An 11,564-nucleotide genomic window follows, 5' to 3' on the forward strand; every position below is an offset into this window, starting at 1 on the left:
TAAACACTGAAAACAGGACAGCTGAAGTATTATTAAGAAATATTGTTACCTTTTCACCTTGACCTTGCAAAGCCAATTATATTCTTGTTTATCTGCATTTCAATAGCAGTTTAAATTATTTGTTTCTAATAACAGCTTATTGCGTGGCATAATACTTCAAATACATATTAAGAACAAAAGTAGAATTCATTTCATGGTCTCCAACTTTATTTTTGCTTTGCACTGAAATGTATTCTCCAGGTTGACATGGTAACCCCCTCAAAAGCGACATTTGATTTACTTAATTGACTTTCACCTATATGTTCTGAAGTACCCCACATTTATTTGGGTTTCCATAGGCGGCATTCTGAAGAGTGGCTTCTGGTGTGGAACATCATCTGTTCTTCAATCCCTGCCAGGCCTCCAATAGCCCTTTCTCAATGCCTTTTAACGAGGTTCTTGCTAATATGCCCCTATGATTGCAAAGTGAGTTATTGTGCTCTTGAGAGGAAGCGTCAGAAGGAGTGATCACTGCGCTGCTTAATACCTCTTCTCAACTAAAAAAAGGTCCTGGACAATGAATAATGTTAATGATGAAAATACTTCCAGTCTTGGGGCTTTGCCCTTCTTTTGCGTCGCCCCTCCATTTCCACTTCATCCCATTTCACCTTGACGCTCTTGGGTGTCTGCAAGGTTATGCAGCAGCTAGAAAATCACCAATAAATTATATAATTTAATTGAAAATGAATGATGCCTGCATTCTCACTGGCTGGTAATCACCTGCCTCATGTTCAACTCTCACTGCCCCAGCCCCAGAGGCCTCAGCTGCAGGAGTTCACCTCCTTTCCTGGTAGGCCGGACCACCAAGGGGGAAGACCTTCTGCTCGGTGGGGACATTAGTCAATCATTATAGGTTTTGGACGATCTTTGGGAGTGAAGTCCCCCGCGATGCGGGTAAATGATTCACAGTAATGACCAGAGCACCCTCCGTCCTTTCACTGTCTTTATCTCATCTGTTGTTTGTCACTCGCTCACTCACTCGCTCACTCACTCACCCCTCATAAATTTGGAGGACGTCTGCTCAAGGATGAAGTTGTCAACGGGGCTCCTGCTGGTGCTTTACGCTTTCCTGTCCCCTTCCGCGGGGGACAAAGACGGCTGTGACCCCTTCCTGGTGACGGCTCGGCAGAAGGGACCGGCTGGCCATATCATCCCAGCCTCGCCATGTGCCGTGTTTTCGCTCCGGCCCGGGGCAAAGTGTTCCTCCGCCGATCTACCTGCGGGAAGGACGGTGGTAGTCCTACAAAGCGCCCAACGAAGGAACTCTACCTTCACGTTTGTACAGGTAATCAAAGAGAAGGGGGCAGAGGAGGAAGTGGAAGACAGACCTGAGGGAAGAGCAGAGGGATTGAGAACATATTCAGAACATATTCAGCACCCGCAAACCCTCAAGGGTGATTAGCCGTGCTCTACAAATCCAAATAACATAACATCCATGACATAAATAGTTAATATTACATAACATAGCATATCATAACATGCCGCTGAGACTTCAAGGCCAGTCAGGCTGGATCAGAGACAGCCATGAGTTAAGAGCCCTCTCCAAACATAATATAACATAACATAACGTAACATAACATAACATAACATAACATAACGTAACATATGACTGAGACTTCATGGCCAGTCTGGCTTGAGCAGAGACAGGCATGAGTTAAGAGCCCTCTCCAAACATAATATAACATAACATAACAAATGACTGATACTTCATGGCCAGTCAGGCTGGAGCAGAGACAGCCATGAGTTAAGAGCTTTCTCCAAACATAACATAACATAACATAACATAACATAACATAACATAACATAACATAACATAACATAACATAACATAACATAACATAACATAGCATAACATAACATAACATAACATAACATAACATAACATAACATAACATAACATAATATAACATAACATAACATATGACTGATACTTCATGGCCAGTCAGGCTGGAGCAGAGACAGCCATGAGTTAAGAGCCTTCTCCACCTCACTGACCTGTTGTGCAATTTACAGATCTTCCTACACCCCATCCCCTCTGCCTTCCCAACACACACACACACACACACACACCCTTGCCACCCACCCACCCACCCCACACACACACACAAACACACACACTACTCCTTTCTCTCCATCTTTCTCCTGCCTCTCTCTCTCTCCCTCTATTCCAAGTACTCATTTCTAGATATGACGGATTGTCCTCTGACATTTTGACCCTAGCTCCACCAATCAGATCACACATCCGGCGCGTCTAACGTGTAACCAGGCGGTAGCTAAGCAGGGAAAGGGGTGGGCTGGGAGGAAGCAGCCAGGCCACGAGTGTGACAGGCTGCCACCGACAGCAGAGGAGCATTTGAGCAATAAACAGGAACAGGGGTGTCACGTGCTCTCTGTGCAGGGAGAGCAGTGTGGCAGGGGTCACTGTGCACGGATCGGGCGCTGCAAGGGCAGGTGTTCAAGGAGAAAAGAGTGTCAGAAAATCAGAGTGTCACCAAGATAGTGTGCAAGCACACGAGAGTGCAAAGGCTTCACAGTGCAAAGTGAGACCAGCATCAGAGCTAAGGAGTGAAGGAGAGGACAGAGTCAGGGCTCAAGAGTGCAAGGAATGAAGTGACAAGAAATAGGTGTGCAGGAAGAAGAGACTGGCAGCGAGTAAGTGTGCAAGGAATGTAGGGGCATATTATCAAGGGGGTTTATCTCCGCATTTTTGGCTTTAAAAGCCAAGAAAGCGGAGATAAAATGATCTCCCTATTACCTAGCTAGTTAGTGACAGCTAGTAGGAGATAGCGACCATCTTGGGCCCCACTTTGCATGTCAGTGATATTTATCACTAATGACATGCAAAGTGGGCGTGCCAAGATGTTAGCGACTGGAAACAGTCGCTAACATCGCTATCTCTGATTACCAACTTTTGGAGATATTCGCGCTGAGCGCGAATATCTCCAAAAGCTAACACCTGCCCTGAGCAGTTCTTAGCCATGTTATCCAAAGGGAGGTGGATAACATGGCTAAGAGCATTAGCTCGGTAATGCATGAATATCGCTGACTTTTCAGCGATATTCATGCATTGCGGCCGATTTTTATCGCATTTGCGATAAACCTTGGTAATACCAAGGTTTATTTGCGATAAAAATTGCCGCAGCTCAGCGGTAAATTTTTGTCTCTAACCAAGCAATAGCGATAATTATCGCTTATGCTTGGTAATATGCCCCGTAGTGTCAGGAAGAACTGAGCACGAGAGCACATAAGCTCACAATTCTGTGCCTTGCTGGGCTGCAGCCCCTCCCCCCTCCACCTCACCCGCCTCGTCCTGTGTTTCTGATCTCTTCCGTGTTTGTGGCCCTAGTTCTTCCTAGAAGTACCTGCCTGTCCCTCTGTCCTCACATGCTGGCTTCTGTCTTGTTGCTGTGCCCAGCACGTGCTGCCTCTCAAGGCTAGGGTCACACTCTGTAAAAGTCCATCTTAAAATAAGGAATAGTCCCCTCCAGCCATAGACATGTCCCTCTATTGTGACTGGGGGTCGGCAGAACCTGAATGGTGATAAGCCAGGCTGCAGAATGAAGCGAGGGTGTAAATGGTGCAAGGATGGTGGAGTGCGCGAGGCATACCGTGCAAGGACAAAGAGCCGGGGTAAATGAGCAGGGAGGGGTGAGGGTGTGAAGTCAGCAGTGCGTGTGTTTGTGCAGGGGGACAGGGCACAAGGATGAGGAAAGGAGGGCTTGTATTATTAGGTGTGGGTGAAATTACATCACGCTGGCGTAACTCACGTCATTTTGGGGATTTCGCCTTATGCTGGTTACAAGAAATTCCCCAAATTATACAATTATGTCACTGCACATTAATATGCACTATTCACTGTAAACATTTACTGCAAATAGGACATGTGTGTTATTAAATATGTGCCACAAACGCATGGGAAAATAGTACGCGGGCTGCTGATGGTCAAGGTGCGTTTCTAAATGCGCCCTCGTCAGAAACCTGACATGAGGACGCATTTTGCTCCACCACAAAGTGATAGATTTGCATTCGTGGATTTAAGAAAAATTCCGCCCCCTCCCCCCCCCAAACTTGATTATGGCTCTCGGTTTTCAATTTGTACTGATTTCTACACTTAAATACAAGGAAACATAATTTATTGTCCTTCATTTTTATTTTTAAAATATAGAAAAAAAATGGAAACTGGAGTGATTTGCAACGCTGTCATTCGTGCCTGCCAGGCCAATATCTGGTCAGACTGAGGGCGTCAGGGGTTAATAAAAAGGGCAGCTATAACTTAATCAAGCTTAGAGGGGTGCCCACGGCCACACATTTCTATTATAATCATGAACCCAGATGAGTTCATAGTTGTGATAGCACTAAAACAGGGGGCACCAAAGTGTGAGGCAACTCGGGGGTATATCTACTACACATGTATTCAGGTACATGCACGGTGCAACTCAACGCAAAACATCATATAGCTGCGACTTCCGATACATTCTAAAAGCCTCTCTGCACAGTGCACACATTTATTGGGCCACACCAACCTCCATGCAAACGTTAGTTAGGATTCCGCTTTAGCCTGGATCTCATCCTTCCTTGAAGACAGGTCTTTTCAAGTAGCAGATGGGTATTCCACCTCCAAGGCTCAAGCACTTAAGTGTGGGGTGCCTCAGGGATCCTTCCTTAGCCCCACACTTTTTAATGTGTACATGGAACCACTCGAGGATGTTGTCAAACCTTTTGGCATTAAATCAATATTGTATGCTGACGACACCCAGCTCGTCGTTTCCCTCAACCAATCAGACAACGCCCTCCCTAATCTATTCAGTTGTCTGGAAAAGTTACACCAGTGGATGTGCGATTCCCGATTAAAACTGAACGGGGAGAAATCAGAAATACTCCTCCTGGGAAACCCTAAGAAAATCCCCACTCCCCTTCCCTGGCCACCATGCATGGGAACCCCGCCATCCCCCAAACCCGAAGTAAAGAGCCTTGGGATATGGCTGGACCAGGAGCTCAGTTTTAGGACTCAAGCTAGGAAAACCGCAGGAACCTGCTTCGGCCTTATAAAGATGGCACGAAAGATTCTACATCTACTCCCCCTCCAATCCAGGAAGCTCCTAATGCAGGGGCTGGTGAACTCCAGATTGGATTATGGCAATGTCCTCTATCTGGGGGCCCCAGCTTCTGTAGTCCACAGACTTCAATGTGCACAAAATGTGGCCGCCAGAATCCTCACAGGAACCGCAGCAAGGAACTCGGCCAAGCCAGCCCTTAGAAGCTTGCACTGGCTGCCAGTGAAGGAACGGGTCAACTTTAAATCCCTGTGCATAGCTCATAGAATAATGCACAACGAAGGCCCTCCCATCCTTAGGCCACTTGTGACAAAACAACAGTCTAGTAGACAATTAAGATCAAACTCCCTCTCCCTTGCAAACTTTCCCAGAATTAGGAAGTCCAGAACAGGCGGTCGCCTGTTCTCGTACAACGCCCTCAGACTATGGAATGCCCTTCCTCTCTCCCTAAGGCAAGAACACAATCACCTCAGGTTCAGGAAACGACTAAAGACCCTACTCTTCCCCTGAGCCCTCCTCCCATGTTTCCTCACCCCACAGGACAGTGGTCACTAGCGCTGGGATGCCCTAGGGTAGCTATGCGCTCTATAAAACCCAAAATCAAATCAATCAATCAAATCAGTGTGAAGAAACAGCTTTTTGCAGGATTCACCCCCACTTTCCCCCCCATTTTGACTACTAGGCACTGGTGTAATGGCTCTGAAATGCCCTGAGCCCTGCTAATGGGGACTCAGTACATGTGCTCTGACTCTTAAAAGGTCTACCCACCCATGTAGTCTCTCTATGTACCCAGGTGCTGCGGTTGGTCAGATTGTACATTGCCTTGCCCAGTTCAGCCATCACGGGGCACACAGCAGGGGCCCCCCTCGAAGACCTTAGGGGCCCTCATTGCACACCTTACCCATATTACATTCTTAATTCCCACCAACCAGTGTCTCTTCTGCTTTATTTCAGGTGGTGCCAGGCTGCCAGCTCACCTATTTCCGCCCACGCATGGAGAAGCAGTACCTCCTGGCTGGAGTCCATGACTTAGAAGGAGCCACGCCCTCTCAGCACCCTGACTACACCTTGACCGCTTACTACTGCACATGCAACCAGAACCCAGACAGGGCGCGACGCAGTGCGAGCGGCAGGGGGCGCTCTCGACTCTTCGCCACTCTTCGCCAAATGCAAATGAAAGGAAGGAAGAGGCCGCAGTAGTGTTGGGTGGCAGTCACTGATCGTCCTACAACTCAACGGAGGTGCCATGGGCCAGCCCTCAATGTCAATACCTTGGTGGCCCCTGGTACTTTCTTGGATTCTTCTTTGGAAACAGTACAACAATGAAAGAAATGTTTGAAGTAGGTCTGTGTGAATTTGCTGATTTTTTCCTTTACAAATTTCTACAAATCTTTGCAGGCTTCTGTCACTTTGCAAAGGTTCCAAGAGTTAAATTGCACAAACAAAAAAACATCTCAAATCGAATTTGAAGATTCAAATCTCAGAGAAAATTACATTTTCTTGGAAAAGGGTTCTGAAAGGCAATCCTTCACAAACATGTTTTTGTAAGAATCTTTACTCACAAGGGAAGTTTAGTAAAGTTTTTGCAACTGAACAACCTTTGGGAAGTATTGAAACTTTGTAAAAATCAACACTAATGAACTTTACATTTTGCCTACCCCTAGGGCCTAGTTTATAGCAGAGGTGTGAAAGGTTTTCATTAGGCATGGTAATTCCTTACAATCAAAACATTCCAGTTCATGGCTAGTAAGCAGAGTTCCTCTGCATAAATCTGTCCCTACTCAGCGTCTACTGGTGTTCCATCGGAGGTTGCTGCTTGCCCGTTGCCATTGACTTCCTGTTTGACATCCTTGAACAGGAAATAGTGGATAAATAGGCGGGACTTCCCTGACCGTCACTTCATGGTTCAGGAATCACTTGTCAGCCAATCAGCTCACGCCTCTGGGCAGGCAGACTGCATGCTCCCGGGTACACCAGTAGGTGGCCTAGCAAGCAGCTGAGACTGTGAGGGGGCCTGGGTGTGTCTTGTGTGGACATATGAGCAGGAAGAGGTCGGGAAACAAAGATGGCGGGCATGCCCACGTAGACCATATTGTTTGTCTCGGACCAGGAGATGGATGGCAGCTGCCGAGAGGCACCTGTCTTCTGTTGCCCCAACTGCCCCCATTGACGCTTTACACCCGAAGATTAAAGAAGTTATGCGGTGTTATAATTATAATATTTTTCCTCTTCTAGGTGTCCTTTGTTCTAGGGCACATCTGTTCATCATTTCCATATTAATGATACAAATAGAATGCTTCTCACTTTTTTTTGCAATGTGACCATCAAGTTTGCTCGCGTGTATTCACAGTATTAAATCTGGTACCTTCTGTTCTAAAATAATTATTGCTGACTCGTGACAAGCTTTCATAACAACTGGTCATTTGCTTTCTCGTTTGTTATTGTTGTTCAAAAAGCTTGGTTTGGCAGAATAAAAATAAGTTAAAGAACATCAGATCACTTCCTCCTATTTGTTTATTCCAAAAGGTTCAATAATGGTCTGATATATACGTATATATACGTCAGATGTAAAAGGCTAGAGGGGGCCTTCATGCCAGGGACAGAGACGAGACAGCCACGCAGAATCGCTTCACCTACCTAGGTCGTGACCTAGAGAACCTAGAAAAGACAGTTGGGAGTCATGAGGCAAGGCAACTTCAAACCCCTCCCCCCCCACCCACCCACAGCCGCACCGGCGGCGTATAAGATTGCTGAGGGCCCTAGGGCAGCAAGGCAAACAGGCCCTCTAGCTGCTTGTTGGAGAGAAAACAATACTGCAAAAAGCTGGTTGAAGTGGGAGCCTGAGGCCTCTGTGCCTTGGTGCAGCTGCACCTGCCGCACTATTCACAGCAGCACATTGGCGCACCTCTGGCTGATCTTCCCTATAATTCTTTCTTGTTTTTGTCAGCTCCAGATCCCATTTCCATTTGGACCTCATGACAAGCACAATTGGGTTATCCAGCACCCAGCTACACATCGAGGGAACATCTGACCTCATTCTGTAGCATATATTCGACACCCTTTTTTATTTTCAGCATATATAAATCTTTATTGCTTGATTAATAAAAATCATTGCAATCAAAACATCATCACATCACACAATGTTAAAAAAAACGGTACCACATATACTATTTAAGAATTTCTAATACATTCATAATAACATCAAAAATCCAGACCAATTCACCATACATCAATAAATACTATAACATGATATTGCAAATTTTGCAGTTTAAAGTGACAACGTGCAAAGCATACTAAATAAAATGCATTAAAAGTACTTCAATAGTTACTGTAGCAGCAGATATTCGAACCCTGATTGCATTCACTCTGCACATGCAGGAGAATGGCACGTGGTAAGACATAAGTAAATAATACAACATGGGATTGCACTGTCTCTCCACCCTACGAGGCCCTTAGCGCGCACCTGGCCATTGGGGTTGTCATCGTTCACTCCCTGCCTTCTGTGAAGGATGTTGTTCGCTACAGACATTGTTTGGCGTGATTTCAGGGACCACGCTTTCTGTTTCTCCATTCTGAAGGAGACCAATCAGGATGCAGATAACACCACCGTGGCGTATCGCGTGGTAGAAACGTGCACTGCGGTGGGAGATGCATGGAGTGTAGAGTGTAGCACAGGGCTCGAGTCAAGGTACCACGCGGGTGAATGGCGTCCCCCCACTTATTTTAACGGGTGGACGCCGTCCCCCTGCCAAACAGCTGGACTTCACTCAGAGGTGCCACCTAGTGGACGATAGTGTAAAAAAGCATGCATGCAGGTAATGAAAGGAACAATCAAACCTGAGGCAGTACATGCATCCACTAGTGAAAGTTGTGCATTCATTCTAAGCGAAACAAAAGGGGATGATGGAAGGAGCTTTAGAGCAAATCAAATACTCACCGAGTCAACTGATCTGGGTTGAATCCATCACCATTCTTTAGCTCACTCAGCCACCCCAGTTCAGACATGGCCATATGCAAATCAGTCTGACCCTGTGCCTCATGGGAACAGTCCAGCCCGAACTGCCAAGCCATGTCTTCCCTGGACCAGAAACAAGCATCCTGGAACCGGTTTCGGATTCATAATCATCATCAGCCAGGCTATTTTGAATCCAGTGGCCAAGTGAGCAAGGGACTCACGTCTGAGCATACCCTGCCACACTTAGGGTGAACAAAGCGAAACAAAAGGGGATGACAGACAAACACTCACCCCCAGTCAACTGATCTGATTCTAAGACCACATTTGTCATTTAAAGCCAAGAGTCACTTATTTCGCGCACAATGTAAATATTGGACAGTGTTTGGTATCGTTTGCATTGTTAGAGAAAAAGAAAATTGGAACGTGTATAATACTATTGGCTTACTGGATCGGCCTGGCGGCAAGGGTCCCACTGTGCTGATGGATTATGAGCTGATTGGGGGGAAATAACCGTCAACATAGACGCCTCAAACTTTTCTACTCATTTATAACTAACCACATTTTAATGTGATGAGGATACAAGCCACCTTTTGTGACGTCACTTCCTATTGTAAGTCACTTCCGGTGACAGCGTCCCCCCACTTCTTTTTTTAGGACTTGAGCCCTGGTGTAGCAGGTGACTGTGGCTCATCTCTGTGGTCTGTGGGACAGTGGGCCTCACCCATGCACTGATGACCTCCTATGAGAAAGGGCACAGGACAGGTGGACAGAGGAAGACCCCAGAAGAGGAGGTAATACCTGCTCTTGTACCTGATGCAGCAAATGTCCGCACACAGTTCTGCCGAGTGAGACAAGAAAGAAAGGGTGCCTTCGTGTGGTCTACCAGTACAGGGGAGGGACAATGTTAGTTTCACACCTTTCAGTGCTGTAGACCCCTGTATTTTTTATTACCCCACAGAGCAAGGTAGTGGCATGGCTGGATGAACGCATATACGAATGAAGGCTTTTAAGTAACAACACGTACCAAGCACGGTCGATTGGGCATTTCCACCAGGCCTGGGCGGAGTTCGCAGAGTTTTGCTACGCGAAACTCCGCAAAGTTACAAAAAACCTCTGCGAAGTTCCACGAGCCGCGGAGTGCAGTGCGAACTGCAGTTTGTACTGGTATTTCTGCTGCTCGGATAGAAATTCTACCCGAGTGGCAGCTCGCTCTCCAACTTACTTTTCGTGATCGCGAACTTACCACTTGCGATTCCGAACGGGGAAAAAACTCAGCTGAACATCGCGAAGCAGAGTTTTCTGCACTTCACGCGCGGTGCGGCGTGCAGAAAACTCTGCAAACTCTGCGAACGGAGTGAAGGTCACCGCCCAGGTCTAGTATCCACACAAGGAATTTCTTCCAAATACGGTAATAAATGGTACATTTTAGGTCATTAACCTTGGTTGGATTTAAATCCTTAAATTCTAAGCACAGTAATAATTAAAGACATGACCGTCAATTCAACAAGAAGTCGGGGGTAGCGGGAGTGACATCACACACCATTTGACCTTTACGTCCACTCGCACACACATGCTTACACATACATACACAATCACACATACACACGCTGCCCCCTCACATAAGCAAACTCTCATCCGTAAGCATGCACACAACATACATTTAAAAGCATTTGTTATTTGCCTCAGCTGCCAGGGAGGGTCATACTCCAGCTAATTATACTCAATTTTTTTATTACACTATTAGGGAATAATACTATCAACTATCAGTGTAATACAAAAATTATAAAAAAACAAACTGATTGAAACCCCAACCAATGTCCATAAGGACGAGCTACCCCTGTGTTCGAGGCACTGATTTTTCCAGCTCTGAGGCCAGGGGTTGCAAATGTAGTGCCAGTAGTCGCAAGGGGCAAGTCAGGGGTCGCAGCTGCAACCCACGGGTACCCACTAAAGGACATTCATGATTGAAAACGATTTGTCATGGGATTCTAAAAAATGGCAGAGGGGACTTTGGCGCAAATGCTGAATTTTAGGCTTGTTGAGCAGGTAGCATCTGTGATGTTGGTATAAGGCTGCTTCACAAGTGGTTTCGGGTACGTCCCACGTGAGATCAGACGAGGACCGACTGCTCTTGCACACTGCTACCACGAGAAGGCACCCAGATCTCTGGAGCAAACATTTACAGTTTGAATTCAGTCCAATGCATTTCAATGGGAAGCTCCATTAGGGCCGCCATTTTGATTTCAGATGAACCCGAACGGTTGAGGAGCATGAAGCGCTATTGGTTGAAAAGCGAGGACTGGCTGAACCCTGTCATGCATTACATGGAGCCTCGCGGCAGCGATGAATACATTATATCAGAACTAGACATGATGAAAGGTAGACAATCACCCGCATTAATAGTGAATGTCGTGGTCAGTGCGACAAGGGTTCAGCTGCCTGCAATAAAAGGCAAGTATGTACCCATCAGTGGCAGGTAGACAGGACCCGGAGAACACTGGCAGAGCAATTGCAGA

General features: G+C 46.5%; 1 long non-coding RNA gene across 1 annotated transcript; it reads left to right on the forward strand.

Moving 5' to 3' along the window:
- Nucleotides 1-985: 985 nt before the first annotated feature.
- Nucleotides 986-7,587, forward strand: LOC147678691 (uncharacterized). The gene is made up of 2 exons (XR_015302491.1): nt 986-1,324; nt 6,048-7,587. It is a non-coding gene; the product is annotated as an uncharacterized LOC147678691 (long non-coding RNA).
- Nucleotides 7,588-11,564: the final 3,977 nt, after the last annotated feature.

This window comes from Lissotriton vulgaris, chromosome 12, assembly GCF_964263255.1.
Source record: "Lissotriton vulgaris chromosome 12, aLisVul1.2, whole genome shotgun sequence".
Taxonomy (NCBI): Eukaryota; Metazoa; Chordata; class Amphibia; order Caudata; family Salamandridae; genus Lissotriton; species Lissotriton vulgaris.